The following is a 21,528-nucleotide window of genomic DNA, read 5'->3' on the forward strand; positions in this document are numbered from 1 at the left end:
GCCAATTTTTAAAAAGGGATCAGGGGGGAGATCCTGGAAACGAGAGGCATGTAAGCTTAATGTCTGTTCTAGGAAAACTAGTGGAAAGCATTGTTAAAGATAAAATTGCTAGGCATACAGAAGAACAAGTCTTGCTCAAGAGGAACCAGCAACTCTAATAGAGTTCTTTGAGAATGTAAACAAACATAAAGACAGAGGTGATCCAGTTGACGTAGCATACTCGGACTTTCAAAAAGCTATTGACAAAGTACTTCACAAGAGACTCCTAAGTAAACTTAGTGTCATGGAATAAGATAACCAGTCCTTTTGTGGACCAGGAATCACAAGTGGGAATAGTGCTGCTGCACTTAGGTCCTGGTTTCGGGGTTCCCAGAGACATCTGACTGGCCACTGTGAGAACAGGATGCTGGACTAGATGGGCCACTGCTGGCCTAATCCAGCCGTGCTCTTATGTTCTTATCTGCCCCAGGACCTGTCCTGATGACACCACTGCAGGCTCTCCTCCATAATGTCTCATTAAATTAATTCTGTTGCCTCATCTCTTAGATCGTTTTTTTTGGTTGCCACTGAAAATCCCCTGTCCTCCGAAGAAAGGCTTATTCAGGCATGAGAGAGTGGAACTCCTATAATCCTTCCATTGTAGTACTTGTTTGTTTTGGCATGCTTGGTGTACCCTGACCATTTTGACATCCCTGTGTGAATGAAGGTATCTTTAAATGTCTAGAAACTGCATTGCACAAGGCCAGCGTAGGCTAAAATAGAAGACTCAGGTGAATGTGCTTGCCAAGCCATTTGGGTTAAGAACCTTTTGTTCCTTAAGAAAACACAGGTTCTGCTTGGCTAGCTTTTAGGCCTGCTTATTATTTGTTACACTGGCATTCCACCTTTCCTCCAAAGGTCAAAGCAATGTACATCTCTCCCCATCCAATTTTATCTGCGTAACAATCCTGTGAGGTGAGTTAGACTGAAAGATACTGGATAAAGTCACCAGGAAGTTTCATGGCTGAGTGGGAATTTAAACTTGAATCTCTCTAGTCCTAGTCTGACATCAACACTATCACCATATTTATGTTCTCAAAACTACTGAGACCAGGCTGTTATTCAAGAGTTGAAATCCTGAAACCAATATCTTCATCTCACATCATTTTGCCGTTGCACAAACCAAAGTTGCTCCTTCCAATTTTTGGCAAGCCCTCTTAAGATTCCCTTGGGTGAGGGTTAGGGTTAGGGTGGGAAGGGCATTTCTGATTTCCAGAAATTTGGCTAGCAAGTCCTAGACAGAAAGGACTTTATATGTGGTGATGGTTTCGTTCCCCTGAGAGAGTCATCTTCCAACTCTACAATTCTAATGCTTTCACCTGGCTGGAATGTGTCCTTGAACTGTGATGATGCCTCTTGCTTCCTCAGGTGTGTATGTGTATACAGAAACCTCTGCCACTTACCTGGATGGAATGCAGCCCACTGTACATGAATAAGACCCATTGGTCCACTGATTTTTGCCTCGATGCTCTGCACCCAGTGTTTTGCCTCTGGCCCTGCCTACCACTCGCATGCGACCCCCAGAAAATTGACCTTGAGTGAATGCCGAAGGTCCCCACCCCTGTTGGAATACAACACTGTACTGCACAAGATGGGCGAAAGGACTCAGTATAAGGAAGCTTCTGTTGCATCTTTAATTGAGTACTTTTCTCCCCCCCCGTTGATTTAATTAATTGATTTATGATATTAAACATCTAACAAATAATTTTACTTTTGAATGCTGTGGGTTATGGTTTATGGTGCTGTTGGTTTTAAGATTTCTTATTGCTTTTCTTTCTTAATGCGACTTTCATTCACCACGCAAGAGAGCATCAAGCTCCCTACGATGTAAATTAAAAGAAACACCCCTCTGCCTATTGATATCAGGCAGGCGTATGCCGTTTACTCAAGCTGGTGTGGATTTTGATCTCTTCGAGTATTCTGGTATGTTTAAACGGGTTGCAACCCCCCCCCCCCCGATTTCGTGGTTTTATATTTTTTTGCAAACCGCGCTGCAAGCGGCGTATAAATCGTGCGAAAAGCAAACGAATGCAAAATAGAGTGTCGCGCCTCCCTCCTCTTCGGGGCGAGGAAGAGCTCGCGTGTGGGGCCTCCTCCCGACCAGGAAGATGTGCAGAGACACGCCGCTCGGAGACGAACTGTAACCGGCAAGGGCGGGAGGAGGAGAAAAAGAGGTAGGGGTGGGGGTAAGAGAGAGAGCGCGCGCGAGAGAGAGAGAATTGCTAACTGCAGGCAGGCGGGATCTGGCTCGGCTGGAAAGGTGCCCTCAACAAAAAAACCCAGGGCGAGCGGGCAGGTGATGACAACATCGCCGCGCTATTTATGGCGCGTTGTGACAATCGCGGCCTTATATGGGCAAGGCGAGGGAGACCGGCGGGACGCGCGCTCTCGCCCTCGCTCTGGGAAGAGGGAGGCGCCTCGAGGGAGGGAGGCGCGCGCTCCCGAGGCCCGCGCCTGTCCGGCCTGAGAGAAAACCCACTGACCTCGTTTCCTTGGGAAAATCCCTCTCAAATCCAGCTGCGACGAGAGGCGCCCACCTGACTCACACACTGTGAGTGTGCCGGATTTACGTATAAGCTAAACAAGCTATAGCTTCGGGCCCCACTCTCTTGGGGCTCCCCCCCCCCGAAAATTAAAGGGGGGGGGGAAACCTGGATGTACATTTCCAAAATATAAGATAAAAAAACAAATAAAATAAAACCTACATACAGCAACAGTGGCAAATGGCTTTAGATACCTATTAGGTCCATAAATTACCATATAGCATATGTTCAACACAAAAAAACAGCGACAATTTGTTGTTAACAAAGGACAGCTGGACATATAAAGGGCCCCATTACCTTCAGTAGCTCAGGGCCTCATCAAACCTAAATCCGGCCCTGCTCAGCGACCCACCCTGTGATCACCTTTTCCCCTACCTGGCCGCAAAGCACGACCGGATGCACTGGCTTTGTTGATGCAACTGGAGGCAGGGGTGGGGTGGGGTAGATCACCCTCTCCTTGAGGAAGAGGCTTCGCCAGAAAATAATATTATTAAAAAAACCAAAAACCCTTAGGCTGAGATCTGGTTGTCACTGGAGATTACAACACAAAGCAAGGAAGCTGTACTTTGCCTGCACTAATGACTGCCGAAGGGAAGGGCGAGGAAGAGACATAGATCAGCCACATGCTCGTCCAGAGGTGGGCAAGGGTGGCCATCCAGATGTTGAGGGACGCCAACTCCCATCAGACCCAGCCAGCATGGCCATTGGTCAGGAATAATGGGAGCTGTAGCCAACAATGTCTGGATGGGGCAGCGGTTATGGTACTCGAGTTTCAAGAGTTGTTGTCTGCCCTCCCAGTAACCCACCCAAGAACATCACAGCTCTTCGGAAAGTTTAATTTCCCCAAAGGCTGGAAGGACCGTGCAAGCCCTGCTCTGTGTTTCTGGCTTTCTCAAAGTGGGTGGAGTGGGGCTGATTGGATTCCCTCAGTGGCAAGCGAAAGGCGTTTTGCATATGCTCAGAGACAGGCATATGTGCGGCATGATGGGAAAGCGCCCAACTCATTTGATAGTAGAAGTAAGTTGTCCTCTCTCAGCATCCCATCTGTAATGGGGATGATGACCCGTCTAATTTACAGGGTTGTTAAAAGATTGCAGCATAAAGATACTTAATAGTTTCCAGGTTTGAGTCCTGGCATGAAAACATATTTAGGGACAAAGCCCCAGTTCAATATAGTGTTGCAATCCATTGATGTCAGCAGGATTAACAACAAAGCCAATAGGGTCAAGAAGCCAGTTGGAAAGTCCAGCTCTTGGAATATAATGACTACTATTTCTAAACACTCCCATCTCCCTCCAAATTTTTACCATTTACTTTTTTGGGAGATAACTGGCAAGACTCCTAGAGCTGAAAGGAGGTAGAAGGTTAGCAAGTCAAACCACTCTTCCCTGAAGTCCTTTTGTATTGGGGCTCCCAACGATTGAATAACACAATTCAAAAGACTATTGCTGTTAGCCTGCCATAGCAAAGCAAAACAGCCTTAATAGCTAACACATTTTTAGTAGTATGAGATTTTGTAGACAAGGTCTTGCTTCATCAGATGCAATTAATGAAGTGGAATCTTGCCTGCAAGAGCAATTCCACAAGAAATTTCATGTCATATGTTTCTAAACATGTTTCCTCAAAAGTAAGCCTCTCTCGGTTCAGGTTTAAGTAGAAGCTCCACTTTGAAAGCTGGGGAACCTGAAGAATTTGCTAGTTGTTGTTGTTTTTAAGTCAAAACCTGTCGTATTTAAGGGTAAAGACTTTCTATTGGGCAATAATGAAGAGTACTGCTTATAGAAGCCCTAGGTTATGGTAACAGTACTACAAGCACATAGCTTCATTAACATATAAGCTGTATTTTTAAAAAAACACCATAGTACTAAGCCTTAACTTGTTAGAAAATCCCTTCCTGGTCATAAATATGACAATCACTTAAAGCCTGAGCATGAAGCAAAGCACATCCATCAGTTCTCTCTGCGCCCCCCTCCAAATACTAATTGGGCACAAGTCCATTGCCAATTGACAACTAAAACTCAACCTGCTCTGCTCCTGTTCTTTTAACAGTTTGGCATGCAGAAATCAATAGAGGATTTTCTGGGCCTGGCTCTAAAAACACTTATTGCCTGCTAATTGCTGCAGATCCCACTGCTGTTAAAGCTAGCAAGGCCAGCTCAAAACCAGGCAGCCCTACAAGTGCATCCCACCCAGTGTTTTGCCTTGAGTTGCAGAGCATATGAAGTAAAGGTTTTTTAAGGGGTGGTCCTGTTTGAAGCTGTGTGAACACATTCTGGATATGCAAGAATGAATGCCTGTGTGGCTTTGTCTATGTTATCTCGACTCAAGCAGCTCTGCAGCTGGGCAGCCATAGATCCAGTTTCCTTTTGTGTCCCTGCAGAGATGTTTACATTTAAGCTAAGGTCTGGTCAGGTAGCTTCTACATTACTCATCTGCCAGTTATGATTATGCTCCTGCAACCTTGAAATAGCATATAAACCTTGCTTCCAGCTAGTGGGGAGAGATGACAGACATCACTGCTTTTGTATACCTCTATGGGCCTTTGCTGCTCTCATCTCACAGCTGTGAAGCACAACCTTTCAAAGCATGCAGAAAAATAAGTAGACTAATAGACTAACCAAATGTTTTAAAAATGGCATCAGTGTGAGACAAAGAATCCAAGACATTGAGTGCTGAAGCCCATGGTAATATATACTATATAATTAATGTCCTACTTGATAGTGTCTCTTTGGCATTCCAGCACCTACAGCAGAGCTTAAGAAAAAAGAAATGATGTAAAAGGGTTTCTCTGAATCTCTTAAGAGTGGTTTGGAACCACTGATGTATGTCACTGAACAATAAAGAGAAAGACTTCTGCGATTGTACAGCAAGTTGCTGTTGTGGCGCCCTCCTTGTGGAATGCCCTCCCTTCAGATGTCAAGGAGATACCGGTAAATAACTATACAACTTGTAGAAGACATCTGAAGGTGGACCTGTATGGGAAAGTTTTTAATGTTTGGTGTTTTATTATGTTTTTGTATATGTTAGGAGACACCCAGAGTAGCTGGGGCAACACAGCCAGATGGGTAGGGTATTAACAACAACAACAACAACAACAATCTCCAGGTGAAGTACAAAAAGCCACCACTACTCTTAGCAGTACAATCTCAGGGCTCAGCTATTGTGATGTGAAATGCATCTTTGCAAATAACATCAGCTGCAGAGGGCTGATAGATAATTAAGATGAACAGAGCACAGAGTGGGGTGGTAAGTGTTAAATTCATCCATGGTGCTTGCTCTGAGATCCTGTTAATTATTAGTTCAGGTGGAATTGACAGAACAGCTGATGGAATTTGCTTTTTTTTTTTTTAAAAAAAAAAAAAGCTTGCATGTTAAACGTAGTGCTGCATTCAACGTCATGCCTCTTTCGGCCCTTACACATGTTTGGCGCTGGAAGCAAAATCTCAAAATAACCCCCTTCCCACTCATTCATTTTAATAAAACCAACCATGGAGGCTTGCTGCAGGAAAAGGGTGGAAGACTCTTCTGAAATATGCCAGAGCAATTGCTTGAGCCCCACCCTTCCCAGAGCACGATGCCAAGGTTGCCTCTAGCTACTTTGTAGGAGGGCTTCTCCACACAAGCCCAGCACATACAAACAGAGCAGACAATGCCATTTCTGGTTCCCACTGCTTTAGGTTGGGTTTTGTTGTCCTAGCGGAGCAACTTTAAACCAGGGTTCCCATCCCTGAAAGAATATCTGCTGCCCCCTCCCCATATTTGGTGGTGCTGATGTTGAGGGCAGCAGGAACATGAGGAAGAGTATCTGAAACTGCAGCCAATCCCATCCAGTTCTGTGGCTCAAGAATTGTCATGGGGCCCCAGTTCCTTTTTATTCCCAACCTTCACAGAAGACATTTCCTCCCCTGCCTCTCCCCAGTGTCTCTTCTTACTGCTGTTGCTTTAGTTTAATTTTCATTTTGTTGCCAGGAGGTTAGGGAGATGTCAGAGTCAACATCTGCAATGGAGATAACATTCCTGCCTAATTAGTGGACTGTGAGCAGAAAGGACTTCCTGTCCCCTCCCCCTCCCCTTAAAGGACAGCAAAACCAGCTTACACTAGAGGAGACCGGAGGTCCACTCTCCAGCTTGGTGATGTGTCCATCAATACACTCCAGGGAAACTACTTCTTTTTTTTTTCAGGGTCTCTTGTTTCCCACAGTCTGAGTTCATCCTCCTACCGCAAAGTTTGCAGTTGCTACTTGGAAACATATTTGGAGACTTAAGGCATTTTTAAGTGTCTTGGAACACCAGAAATGCTTTGAAGCTGTTTCCAATTCTGCTCTGATACCCAGGCAAGGACTTTCCAGACACGCAAGGCATACCATGCAGGGGTGTTGCTACATACTTATAAAGACTCTGGGCACCTAAAATGTGCCTATGCTAATATAGAGGTGTAAGTATAGTCTGACTTTCCAAGGAGAAGAGCAAACCCTGGTTATTTCTACCAGGGCTTGCTCTAAGCTATGAGGTGCCAGCAGGATTTTCTGGGCCTGGTCAGCAGGACTTATTGCAAAGCACAAAGCCAGCGAGACCCCAGCTAGCCATGAACTTAATTTACAGAAGCTCCAAATCTACATACAGCAGCAGCCTTTGCCAACCTGGTGCCTCTCCAGAAGTTTTGGACGACAACTCCCAAACTGGACACGGTAGTTTAATTAGAAATGGGTAGGACAATAAGAAAATGGACTCAAAAGAAGATAGACTATCTCTGACTTTTTTCAGTCTGGTGGAGAATTTAAAATTGACTGATGTTTGGCAATTTAGACACCCATTTGAAAGAGAATACACCCCTTATTCAAAGCCAAATCAATCTGCCAGAAGAATCGACTCAATATGGCTATCAAATGAGTTAATACTGAGAATAAAAAGAACTGAAATACAAGCAAAGACTTTATCAGATCACAATCCAGTGTTATTAGAGGTTAAATTTAGGTGGAGGTTAAATAAAAGTATTATAGATAATCAAGTAACCATGCAAAAAGCTCTCTCTTTTCTGATCTAAAAATTTAATAGTTGGCAGGAATCCTTAGGCTTAGTCAAATGGAGGCTATCTGAGCATTTCTCAGGCTGGCCCTTAAATCCGCGTTTCCAGTTTCCCATTCCATTGCTCATTCCCGCTCAGCTAACAGCCAGACAAAAGTGTCTCCTCCTCCAATCTTGATTTTGCAAAGCCCCTCCTTCCTTGTCTGTGTGCCCGCCATCCCTTTCTCTTGCACAATGACTCTTACCATCACAGAATCCCCTATGTGTTGTCTGTAGTTTTATGAACATTGTCTGTGTCACCGGTGAGTGCTGCTGTGAATCATGCATGACAGCATAGCTTCCATTGTTGCTAGGTTTGATTTCACTGCTAGGAAAGTGTAAGTGTCCCACTAACTTTACATCAGTGCCCGATAAGACCCATCATAGCGGCGGCAGCCATCTTAGCTGGACCATATGATTACACTGAAAGATGTGTGAAGTGGTCTGAAATGCAGGACAGGAATTGCTTGTCTGTAGTGGCTCCAACCTCATGAAATTTGCTTTTACTACTGAGACCACCCTAACCTGATGTTTCAAAGCTACCTTTCTGAGCAGGGAAGATCCATGGTACAGCTGCTGCTGCTTGCAGAGCTTCGCTAGTGTTGTGGTGAGGCAGTGTGGTATAGTGGTTAGAGTGCTGGATGAGGAGCTGGGAGACCAGGGTTCAAATCCTTACTCACCCATGAAACTCACAGGGAGACCTCACTCTAACCTTCCTGCTGTGAGGATAAAAAGAGGTGGAGAACCATGGTCAGTACCTTGAGTTCCTTGGAAGAAAGTTGGGATATGAATGTAATAAGGCCTCCCCCTGACATGACCCCCTGCAGGCCTTGGCCCAGCATACCTGAAGGAGCATCTCCACCCCCATTGTTCAGCCCAGACACTGAGGTCCAGTGCCGAGGGCCTTCTGGTGGTTCCCTCACTGCAAGAAGTGAGGTTACAAGGAACCAGGCAGAGGGCCTTCTCGGTTGTGGTGCCCGCCCTGTGGAACGCCCTCCCATCAGATGTCAAGGAAATAAACAACTATCTGACTTTTAGAAGACATCTAAGGGCAACCCTGTTTAGGGAAGCTTTTAATGTTTGAAGTTTTATTCTGTTTTTAATGTTCTGTTGAAAGCTGCCCAGATGGCTGGGGAAACCCAGCCAAATGGGTGAGGTAGAAACTACTACTACTACTACTACTACTACTACTACTACTACTACATCTGATCTTTGGATCTGATCTTTGGGGCTGGCATAGATGTGATCATGCTCCCTGCTGTGGAAGTGCCATGGTCTGATCACTACGCTCTGAAAGCCAAGATTGACTTCCCACTCCTCCCTGGCTCGGGTGGCGAACCTATTTGGGCTCGTCCGCGAAAACTGATGGATCCTGATAGATTCCGACAAGCCTTGTGGAACCCTGCTCCTCCTGGCGACTCATTAGATGACCTTGTTGAGGACTGGAATAACCGGCTCTTGGCAGCCATTGATGAGATCGCACCTAAGCGCCCTCTGCGACCCCGTCGAAACCGGGCCCCTTGGTTTACTGAGGAGCTCTGGAAAATGAAGCGGGATCTCAGACGGCTAGAGCGAGTATGGCGACGGACTCGTGACGGAGCCTCAAGAACATCTTATAGGACGCTTATGAAAGCCTATGAGATGGCTATGAAAGCTGCTAAGAAATCTTACTTTGCAGCTTCCATTGCATCCGCTAGCTCTCGCCCGGCACAACTTTTTAGAATAATTAGGTCAATAACGTCCTTAGGAGGACAATCAAATTTAAGCACAAATTCGACCCACAGCTGTGAGGCATTCGCGAGTTTTTTTGCGGATAAAGTCCTATTGCTCCGCCGTGACCTCCCTGCCAATTTAGATACAGTGACTGAACTGGAGGCCCCTCGAATGACTTCAGGTCCAGTGTTGGACCATTTCGATCGGATACTCCCTACTGATGTGGATAGATTCCTCCAAGTTAGTAGGCCCACCACCTGCCTCCTTGATCCGTGCCCGTCTTGGCTGATTAGGGAGTGTCCAGATGTTGCGCGGACCCCTCTGGTTGAAATTATCAATTTGTCCCTTGACACGGGGACATTCCCAGGGGAACTGAAGGAGGCAGTGGTATGTCCACTCTTAAAAAAAACTTCATTAGATCCCTTAGACCTATCCAATTACCGCCCAGTTTCAAATCTTCCATACCTGGGTAAGGTAATTGAGAGAGCGGTTGCTGAGCAGCTTGGTAGGTTTCTGGAGGAAACATCGGCATTAGATCCATTTCAGTCCGGTTTCCGTCCTGGTGTTGGGACGGAGATGGCTCTGGTTGCCTTAACAGACGATCTCCGTAGACAACTGGATCGAGGCGGGTCAGGACTGCTGATCCTTTTAGATTTGTCAGCAGCCTTTGACATGGTCAATCATGATCTTCTGGACCACCGCCTCGCAGACGTGGGGATACAGGGCATAGCCCGTAACTGGTTGTGCTCTTTTATCTCTGGTCGGGGACAGAGGGTGGCACTAGGGAGGGAAATGTCGTCGCGCCACTCCTTGGTGTGTGGAGTGCCGCAGGGCGCAATTCTCTCCCCGATGCTTTTTAACATCTTTATGCGCCCCCTTGCCCAGATTATCCGGAGCTTTGGGCTGGGCTGTCACCAATATGCTGATGACACTCAGCTCTATCTGCTGATGGATGGCCACACCGACTCGGCCCCAAACACATTGACCAGATGCTTGGAAGCTGTGGCTGGATGGTTTCGTGGGAGCCGATTGAAACTAAATCCTTCGAAGACAGAGGTCCTATGGCTAGGTCGGGATGGCATGGGGATGAGGGACCAACTCCCTTCTCTTGCGGGGGCCCAATTAGTGCCATTGCCTTCCGTTAAGAGTTTGGGTGTAATCCTTGACGCCTCCCTTTCCATGGAGGCGCAGGTTACAGCAACAGCCAAGGCGACATTTTTCCACCTTCGCCGCATCAAGCAGTTGGTCCCTTACCTTTCCCGCCCTGACTTGGCCACAGTGATCCATGCGACGGTCATCTCCAGGCTTGACTACTGTAATTCGCTCTACGCGGGGCTGCCCTTGAAGCTGTCCCAGAAACTCCAGCGGGTACAGAATGCTGCAGCGAGGCTCCTCACGGGGTCTCTGCCATGGGAGCATATTCACCCAGTGCTTTTCAAGCTGCACTGGCTCCCGGTGGAGTACAGGGTCAGATTTAAGGTGCTGCTTTTGACCTTTAAAGCCCTTCACGGCCTAGGACCCTCGTACCTCCGGGACCGCCTCTCCTGGTATGCCCCACGGAGAGCCTCAAGGTCCATAAATAACAACACCCTAGTGGTCCCGGGCCCTAAGGAAGTTAGATTGGCTTCGACCAGAGCCAGGGCCTTTTCAACTCTGGCTCCGACCTGGTGGAACGCTCTGCCTCATGAGACCAGGGCCCTGCAGGATCTGATTTCTTTTCGCAGGGCCTGTAAGACAGAGTTGTTCCGCCTGGCCTTTGGCTTGGAGCCAGTTTGATTCCCTCCCTCCCCCCCCTCTCTTTTCCCCCCTTCTTTTCCTTCTCCTCCTGCGATGAGGCTACATTTTAATATTTTAATGTTCCATTATTTTAATTGTTGTGTTTTATTTTTGTTTTTAAGTTTGTAATCATTCATCTTGTTTTTATTATTGCTTGTAAGCTGCTCTGAGCCCGGCCTTGGCTGGGGAGGGCGGGGTATAAATAAAAAATTATTATTATTATTATTACAACAACGTGTAGCAGGCAGCTCAGGACTACAACCCTTCAATGCTGCTTCCTGCTCAACAGTATCTGCTGCCTATGGCAGTTGCCGCATGGTGCCCAATGGCAGGGCTGGGCCTGGCTCCCTGTGATATTTAAAACAGAACCCCTTCTCACCTGCACCAAAAATGTGTTGGCGCTTCCAGGTCTAGTGCTTCTGGAGCCAGCCATCCCCAGTCCTTTTTAGAATGGTAGAGCTGGAAGGGATTGCAAGAGTTATCTAATCCAGCCTCCTACAACGCAGGAATCAAGGGAAGTCTAATAAATTGCTAGGGGCACCACAAAATATGCCTTTTACAGAAGGAAAACTGCCAATGCTCAAAACCGCCTCCTGCCCCAACAGGAAACTAGGCAAAACCAATGAAAGCCAGACAAACGAAGCCAGACCACCCCCCAAAAAAGAAAATTGGGTAACCGAAACGATGACAACAAACATTAAAAATAAAACTGGAAGGAGCAGGGCCCAGGGCAGACTTCAAGGGTGGTGTCTGAGGGTATTGTGGTGTCCACAGATGCCATGTTGGTGACCCCAGCTGTAAGCAATGCCACCCAACTCTTCTGGTTCTGCCTAGGCTTCTTAGCAGCCTCTTCCTGCTAGCATTGCCTTCCTCCCGTGTCTCTCGCTCACAAGCATCTACTCTACTTGGAAGAAGCAAAGCTTGCATCTACACTACCAAAGCTTGAAACAAGTTAAAGTACTGTATGTCACTCTAAAAGGCTTGTGATTAGGGATTAATATCCCCAGGGAAAGAAGAAAAAATGTGGAGAGCTAGAGAGCATGTTGTGGATGTGGGGGGGGGGGGGGAAGGCTTCCTGTCCACTGCCAAAAAGCTGTTTAATTATAAACACTGAACAATAGCTCTTCTTGTTTCTGGAGCTACTAAATCAGACACCTGCAGGGCTTGAAGGACGACAAGGACCTTCCTGCATGTGTGTCTGACTTTTGGAAGAAAGAAAAAAACAAAAAACCACCCAGCAGTTTACATTCTGGTTAATCTTCTTTGTTCCCTGCTGAGTTAACAGTGAAGCAGAATATTTCAGCCTCAGAGAGGAGGATGTGGTTACTCTGCCCTGCCTCTTTGGAGATGTAGTCTCATCTTTCAGACATGTTTCTCTAAGCAGCCAGGGGGGTGATTTTCTGCATTAACCCTGAGTGAGCTCTTAGCCTCCTGCAGAGCATAGTTTATCCAGCGTTAGTCACTGCCTTAGGGGGAGACGCTGAGATCCTCCCATGATGCTCAAAAAGTACTGCATAAGACTGCTGCAGGACAGATTTACTAGCCAACTATTTAAGGTGCAATTAATTTCTACAGCACCCTCCTAGTTCAAAGTGTTTCGCAAACATCTGCCAGTTGGCACCGGCCATTACAACAGTTAAGCTTGCAAAATCATTTGTTGTCTACTCCCATCTCCAAATGCAACATGTTGTTTCTGATTAGTACAGTATTTGATACCTCCGTGTCTAAGGGTATTGTTTCACACAGAAGGTCTATCTACCAGAGCTTTCCTTATCATCAAACCCCTGATGAGGGGTGTGAGCTTTTCTTCAGACTATATATGGTTTTGTTTTGATTTTTTTAAAAAACACATATAAGATGTTGATAGACGAGGAGTTGTGGTGAAGAAAAGGATTTGAAAGGATTTGCAGGCGAAAGATGACACAGATGTGTGCGGCAAAAGACAATGGAATAGAGCAGGGATGAAGAATCTGGGGCCCTCCAGATGCTGCTGGACTGCAACTCCCATAATTCCTGTCCATTGGCCATTCAGGTTGTGGCTGATGGGCTTTGGAGTCCAAAAACACCTAGTGGATGACAAGTTCCTCACCTCTGGAAAAGAGGACCACCCTTTGGAAAGACAAAAGCCAGCCATTCTCAGACTCTTAACGCTAATGTTAATTGGAATAAGACGTGCCTATGCCATTTACGTAACACATATACCGGTATTTTGCATCATGTATACCAATACCTATATTGGGAATGTGCAATCTTGGCTTGTGTCTAGACACAAGTGGGCATACGTAACCAGCGCTACAAAAACCTGTATGTGGGTCAAGCCTTTATTTCCCATGCAGAAGTAACTGCTGAACAGGGATTTCATTACATGCCAAGCATAAGCACTGTGGTGCCGCAGGAACTTCTCGTAAATCCATTTCACCATATGCAAATTTAATACATGGCCTATGCCCAATCATTTGGCAAAACAAATCCAGGCAAGCACTTAGGAGCATCCTACGAATGAGAAGTGCTGCCTTCAGTAGCTGCAGGTCCATGGATCATATTGCAACCCCAATTAACCAGGTGCTTTCCAGATGAGTTTGGCTACAACTCCTAGCATGGTCATGGTGGCTGCAGCTGATGGGAATTGTGGTCCAAAACATATAGAGGGCACCAGGCTGATGAAGGCGATGCACTGCGCTGCAGTTAATAATGTGTATTTAAACTGAATCCTCTCTCAAAATATTCTGGATGTGCTAGTCCACCAAGCAAAGGTTATTGGCACTGGTCTTTCGGGGAAACTAAATTCATTTGTTCAGAAGGACTGCCATCATAAGAGGAAATGAGTCTGTTAAGTTTCCATAGGTACAGTAAAACCTATCACAGCAATTCATTTTAGTTTCTATATATAGGCATACTGATGGCTGTGAACAAGGCCAATGGAAAGAACAAAAAATGCTGCGTTTGTTTTTGGTAGGTTTCCCCCGCCTCCCCCAAAAGCAAGACTATATAACTACTTAGGTGTTAAATGAACCTTCACTACACTAAAGAAGTTTCTATTCCTAGGTTAAATTGCTATGAACAGTGAGATCCTGCCCATAACACTCAGGGCTTTTCCACATTTACTGTATTTTTCACTCTATAAGATGCACTTTTCCCCTCCTAAAAAGTAAGGGGACATGTGTGTGCAACTTATGGAGCGAATGCAGGCTTCAGGTTGCTTTTGCTAAAGCCAGGAGAGCAAGAGGGATCGATCCCCTTCCATTTCTCCTGCCGCTTTGCTGAGCAGAGAGGGAGAGAACATTTTCTTTCTTGTTCTCCTTCTCTAGAACTAGGTGCATCTTATGGTTGGATGCGTCTTATAGAGCGAAAAATACGGTACCTTTTGCCCTGCCGTTTGCAGGCAGAGGTCAGAGCTTTAACGCTCTGTGTCTGAGCATTGATGGTTTTGTTTTTTTTGCACAGAGCTTTCCCTGCAAAAACATGCTCTTTAAAGCTGAATCGGAGCAAATGCCAATTTGGGTTTTCCATGGATTGTTGTTTGCTCCAACTGAACTTTAAAGAGTGGATTTTCACAGGGAAAGCTCTGGAGCAAAAAGAAGGGCGCTCAGACAAAGAGCTTTAAATTGTGGACTGTGCCTGGAAAGAACAGAGGAAAGGTAAGTGTGGATAAAGCCTCAGATAGCAAGCTTCTAGTGCATAAATACGGGGCAATGTCCAGCTTATAGGGGCAACTTGCACCTAGGCCATAACTAATCAAAACTTGGACAAGGCGGAGAAGAGCACCAGAAGAGAGATAGCTCAGACGGTAGAGCATGAGGCTCAGGGTCTGGGCTTGAGCCCCACGCTGGGCAAAGATACCTGCATTATAGGGGGTTGGACTATTTGACCCTGGGGGTCCCTTCAAATTCTACAATTCTATGATTCTAAGTAGTCTTGTAAAGAGACTAACCACCAGCCAAGGACAATCAGGGTTGGACATCCTACTAATAAGCTCATTGTGCTAGCCAGAGGCATTGACAGGTACATTTTAAAGTTCCAAAATGCAAATATAGCAATAACATAACAAACATCAATAATATAAAGGAAGAAAAATCAAAAGTACCATCAGCTAGCTCAACTTCAGATTTTAAACCCCAAGGCCTCCAAAACAATTGCTAGAAATAACATACTTCTAAGATCAAACCCACTTCTCTTCAGTGCAGATCCTTACATAGCCAAAATAATACCATTAACACACACAAAGGGATGGATTGGCAGATTTGAAGGAACCTCAAGATTTGCAGAAATACAAACAAGTTTTTTTGGGGGGAGCTAATGGGGAGTAATCCCCAAAAAGCCCAGTGATGACTAAATATGCTGAGTGACCACAGAATGCCAACTCATTGTTTGGGGTGAGGGGATGGAATTAAATATCCTGGGGGAAGGCAGGGCTGGGTCTCTGGAACCCCCAATGGGAACAATCCACTTGCTTTTCTTTTATGTGATTTCACAGCCGACAGCTCTAACCACTGGGCTGTACAATCTCAGGCATAGTCAGGTAGGTGTGTGACCTGTTAAAACACCAAGGCTGGCGGTCAAGGTAAAAAATATACGTATATAAAAATAAGTGAGACAGGAACATTCTTCCGTCAGCTATTTTAGGAACAGGAGGTTTCGAAGTCAGTAGTGCAGTGGTACATAAATTGCGATCACTGAAGCGGAGCAAAGCGCTTTCTGCAAAAGAGGCACACTGCCCTTTTTAGTAAGACAAGACTAGAACAATGCAAGCGGGACCTGCAACTAAATGTTGTGGTGCATCCCCAGTGCCCAAGAGGAGCATTCCTGTTCCAAGGCTTCAGACAACCTGGAAAAGGAGCCTTACAGTACTTCTGCAGACTTCGAGAAGGCGAGAGGAGAGTTACCGGAGTGAGGAAGGCATAAAGAATGCCTTTCTCACACACACCCCTGCCCCACAGCTCCCCAAACCAAAAGAGGGCTAAAGGGTTGCTAGCCGCTTCAAACCTGAGTATTTTATAGGTATCCAAGTGGGATCTGTAACAAAGTGTTGCAGTGTGGCTGCCAGCCAGCCACGCCTCTTTCCGGGGTCCTCCACCCTGTCCTCCCTCCTTGCTCATTTTCCATCCCCTCCCCAACGGTATGCCTGCATTTTGGGCTCACTGAGAATACTGTCCCCATGGGGCTGTTTTTAAGTCTGCCCCCCGCACTTACGATTCCCTTCCCCCTAAATATTTTTAGCACTTCTGCAAACCTGCCAACACTTCTTTCTTAGAGGACCTCTTTGGCTCCAGGCCTGTCTGCACTGGTCACCTGAGATGGCTATTAGAGGGGGGTGATGACGTGTCTTAAGCTAAGCTGGACAGACAAGCAACGCTGCAACTAAAAGGGGGTGGAGGGAAAACAGGACATCTCGAGAAACAGACTTACCCCTGTGTTTTCCATCCAAACCAGCAGGCAGTTTCCCGGGATGTATTTGCACAGTGTTGCTGTCTCCTGCCTCTCATTTAAAACTTCCCCACCCCCCACCCCCTGGTTTCCAGAAACCTGAGGCCTTAGGCATGCAGACAGGTATTTGTTAATCTGTGCACATCCAGCCCCACGGGTTGCCCACCCTCCCTGTGCCAAGGAAGCCGGAGGTCCATTGCAGGGTTGCACACAGTTCCCCCCCCCCCACAAAGCTATAATTTTCGGCACCCTTAGCAAACAACAGTTTCCATGATTCTTTGTGGGGGAGCCATGTGCTTTAGATGCACGGTGTGTCATGAGAACTTCTGCCGACATGCTACTTTAAGCGCTTTCCTTCCTAGCAGTGCAGCATGACTACAAGGACCTTTTCAGTGGTGGCCCCTCTGAGTTCCCCAAGAGGCTGCACCTGGCAACAATTTTACAAGTTTTTAGGTACCAGCCAGGCATTCTTAATCACCTGGGCATTTGTGTGTGTGTGTTGTTAATTGTTTCAATGTATATAGTTCTGAAAAAACTGAATTTGACAAAAGGGTGGCACATGCGAAGGCCAAAGAGCAGGCAAGCGCCCTTCTCTTGCTAGTAGTGATCAGCCAGGGCCCACAGCAATTCCCTTCTGCAGAGGCAAAAAGGGAGAGGCAATTAAGTCAGAGCTGGCTGCATAACAGCAGCATCTTTGCCCTTCTGCTTCTCTGACATTTTCAATTCATAACTCAAAAAGCATCCAAAGCCTCAAGAGATTTTAGGCCATTTTAAAAGCTGCTAGTGATTTGGAGAGGGCAAGAGGGAGGAGATGCATGTCGCTCTCTTTCTTCGCTGAAATACTCACAGGCGGGCCCTCCCACTTTGTATTAGAAAGAATCAGCAATTGTGACTGTCACAAAGTGATGCACATATTAGGGGTTGCCAGTAAATCTCCAGCTTGTTGTACATGATACCACCCAGGCCCCAGAGCCTTGGAAGGAAGCGATAAAATAGCCAATTTATGCAGGCTCTTAAATACACAATGCAAAGTCACAGTGCCTGCAGCTGTTTTTTCCTGTTCTGTGTTTATGGCAGGGCACTGAAGTTAACCACTGTAGAAAACATACCAGGCCTGCTCCCCCTCCCAGACTTTTCCTGCACGTCGCTGACAATGCCTCCCTTTGCTACAGGCAGGAAATGTGCCTGCTCCAACTATGCATAGCGCAAGCATGGAATTTGGCACCCAGGGCTGGAATTAAGTCTCGAGAAGCTAAGCTTCTATCCCTCATTGTCACAGAGAACAGTTTCAAGCTGTGATTAAAACTCTTCAAATCTGAGACATGAAAGAGCATCAGGTCCCATGAATCATGGAGGAAGCCTTATTTAGATCCATTGAAGAAGCACAAGCCCTGCTAGATCAAACCAACAGCCAATCTGATCCAATAGCCTGCTTCCAGAAGTGGCCAACTGGATGCCTTTGGGAATCCCACAAGCAGGATATGAGTTCAGGACCTTTCCTGTTCATATTCGCCAACACCTGGTATTCAGAAGCACAATGTCTCTGATCCTGGAAGTACTATGTAGTCAAGACTAGTAACCTTTATGCTCCATGAATTCGCCTATTCCCCTTTGCTTTAAGTTGGTAGCCAGCATACTTTAACTGCCCGTCCCGTCCCTCCACAAAGCTAGCATAGCCAACATCACAGCTTATGGAAACAACATTAGTGGCAAGTGTCCCTTGAGACTGGTGTAGCAGATAGCAGGGAGGTCAAAGGTGGACAGAACCAAAGCAGACTAATTCTGCTTTTGTCCCCATCCTCCTCCCTGCACAGTTTTCCAGGAGGCAGTACAGAGACTAAGGAGGAGGAAGCTGACAGTTAAGGTTGCAGTCTGAACTGGCAGGTGGAGGTGAGGGCAGACAGAGACTGCTGGGCCAGGGCTCAAAAGGACCAGCCTCCACTGGGTAGCAAGTTCCATCCTTTAACTATGGCCCATGTTGACAAAGCACTCCTCTTAGATCTTGTCCTACCATGCAGCATCACTGGACGCCCCTTGGTCAGAGTACTATGAGAGAGGAAGAAGAACGACTGCTCACTTTCTCCAGATATCACCTCCAGGTTACCGATGGACAACCCTAAATCAGAAATAAGACAAGACCCTACTTTGGCTTTCAGTGTTTTGCAACAAGAGATAGCATTGTAGTTAGGTGGACATTGGAGGGAAAACTCTTATGGAGGCAAGACACCATGGCTTGCATTCCATGCAGCCGTAAGTAATTGTCTCATCTGCACAAGGATTTACACTTGTGCAATGGGACGTTCCTCCTCCCCCTGCACATAGACTCACTGAATTGTAGAGTTGGAAGGGACACCAAGGGTCATCTAGTACAAACCCCTGCAATGCAGGAATCTCAACTAAAAGCATCCATGACAGATGGCCATCCAACCTCTGCTTAGAAATCTCCAAGGAAGGAGAGTTCATCACCTAGTGTGGGAGTTCCTTCCACTGTCAAACAGCTCTTGCTGTCAGAAAGTTCTTCCTGAAGTTTAGTGGGAATCTCCTTTCTTGTAATTTGATTCCATTGGTTCAAGTCCTACCCTCCAGAGCAGGGGGAAACAAGCTTGCTCCATATTCCATGTGACAGCCCTTTAGATATCTGTCTAGCCCCCTCCGCAAATCTGCTCCACAGGGTTGGGAGATCCCCCAGAACAGATTCACGAGGCATGCAAAGGGAAGGAGGGTGGGGGGAGCTGATTTCCACAAGTGTAAATCCTTATGCTGACAGGACAGTTATTTAGCACTGTTCTTGATACAAGCCCATGCCCTTTCAAACCCATTCCCAAGAATCCTTAATAACAAATACCTAACATTTTGTTTAAAGTTTCATCTACAAAATTTGATCCCCATAGCAAAACCTCTGTAGCAACCATCAAGGACAAAATTAAGAGTCCGGCCTCCTCCCTCTTCCTGGCACCATTTCCTGAAGCTGGCTGGGCAGCCTCCTTGAGGATGCTGGCAGGAACATTGCTGCCTGGGCATTTAGGGCTGTCTCAAAGAAAGAGAACTCCTTTAAACTCTTTCTGATTGCCTTGTGCTGTAAGGAAGTGGGCAAAACTCCCTCCTCTCCAACAAACCCCTTCAGATCTTGACTCTGTACACAGAGAGAAGAGGACTGCACTAAGAGCCAAGAAAGTGTTATGTGCAAAAACCAAGGACAAAAAAATATCAGCTTCATAAAAAATCTACATGTGTCTGCAACAGAAGCATCTATGAAGATAGCAGTGAGTGGTAACGAGCCTTTCATATATGGTTTTTCAGGGTCAAAGCTACTTCCTCATCCAAAGAGAAAAAGGATGGGTGTGGCAGGTGAAGAGGCTGGCCACATGAAGGAAGCAGGCAGCCACCCGTGTGGTTGAAAACAAGACACTTCTAAGGGAAGAGCAGAAGGGGAGAAACTGGGAGGATTTACATTAAATCACGGGTGAAAACATTTTTTTAAAAAAAACAGCCACTGTGATCTAAAGGTTAGAGTAGTTCCAGCCTAAAAGTATGAATTATTCACTCTGCTGTGTAACATTTTCTCCAATAAGATTATGGCCTGAAATATGATTCCTTTTCAAATAGCTGAGGGTAGAACCATAAGGCAAAAAGGGAAACCAGACTCTTCTTTTAGCTGTGCTTCTTTTGAAACCTTTGCTCAGCAGCAGGCTGTTACATCAAACTGAGTTCCAAGAAGTCCTAATAGCAATGGGCGGCTAGATCTAAAAGCTCAGCCCTCCCCAGGTTTGCAGGTGTTTTCAATACAGGTTTGGCATTCTATAAAACCATGTCTTGGAGGCCCAACTGGTGCAGTGGTCCACCAGTGAACAAAATAATTTTTGCTACGCAGCAAAAAGAAATTTAATAGCTTTCTTTGGGACATATTGACAAGTAGCTAACTCAGCATCCTATCTCTCCCATATCAGCCATTTGCATGTTTTAAGGAAGAAGTATTCCTATCCATCACACTCTCTGCCTCTGGCAAGGATTAGCATCCCTGTTTAACAGGAAGTATATAGCAGCCCAAGGCGCTGAGAAATCCTAACTACTGCCAGCTCCCACATTTTGACTGTTTAACCTCTAGGGCCATACTCAACAGAAACAGAGACTGCTTGGTCCTTAGAAAATAGTCACCAGTGTTTTCATTTTCTATGAATTTGGCATCCATGTTCCCAGCTGTGGTTATATTGTTTGCCAATGCACCACCTCCTTCCTGAAGATTTCAAAGATGATCTGCAAAGAAAGCATTTCATGTTCATCACTGAAAAACTTCAGGGCTGGCCTCTGTTCATGCTGGTGGAATGGGCCATCTCAAGAAACAGATGGAAAAATGGTCATTAAAGTAATGGTGGGGAACATGTGGATCTCTAGGTGTTCGTAGTATCGTAGAGCTGGAAGGGACCCCAAGGGTCATCTAGTCCAATCCCCTGCAATGAAGGAATCTCAACTACAGCATCAATGACAGATGGCCGCCCAACCTCTTAAAAACCCCCAAGAAAGGAGAGTTCACCACCTCCCGAGGGAGACCATTCCACTGTCAAACAGTTCTTACTGTCAGAAAGTTCTTCCTGGCGTTTAGTTGGAAACTCTTTTCTTGTAATTTGAAGCCATTGGTTCAAGTCCTACTCTCTGGAGCAGGGGAAAACCAGCTTGCTTCATCTTGCTCGATAACAAACTCCCATCATCACTGATTCCTGGCCAAGCTGGTTCAGGCTGATGGGACTCCCCATCCCTTTTGTCATGAAGACTGGCATCACTGCAACAGGCTGCCTAAATATCTTCTAGTTTGGTGAAGGATGGGTGATCCCAAGACCCTCCTTGCCAACACTCCCCTGCTCAAACCCACAACCCGCCAAGCCAAGTGGAAGGGCTCCAGCTTTCCTGCAGAAGGGAAGACCCTTCTCTCTCAGCTCATGAAGAATTATCTACAAAAAAGGGAATGGAGAAA

The 21,528-nt window shown here is 46.2% G+C and overlaps 1 long non-coding RNA gene across 1 annotated transcript; it reads left to right on the forward strand.

The window, feature by feature from the left end:
• The first annotated feature begins 5,691 nt into the window (after positions 1–5,691).
• On the forward strand, positions 5,692–7,320 carry LOC310826344. The gene is made up of 2 exons (XR_014555772.1): positions 5,692–5,828; positions 6,765–7,320. It is a non-coding gene; the product is annotated as an uncharacterized lncRNA (long non-coding RNA).
• Positions 7,321–21,528: the final 14,208 nt, after the last annotated feature.

Source organism: Podarcis gaigeae, assembly GCF_964106915.1.
Source record: "Podarcis gaigeae genome assembly, chromosome: 10".
NCBI classification, from domain to species: Eukaryota; Metazoa; Chordata; class Lepidosauria; order Squamata; family Lacertidae; genus Podarcis; species Podarcis gaigeae.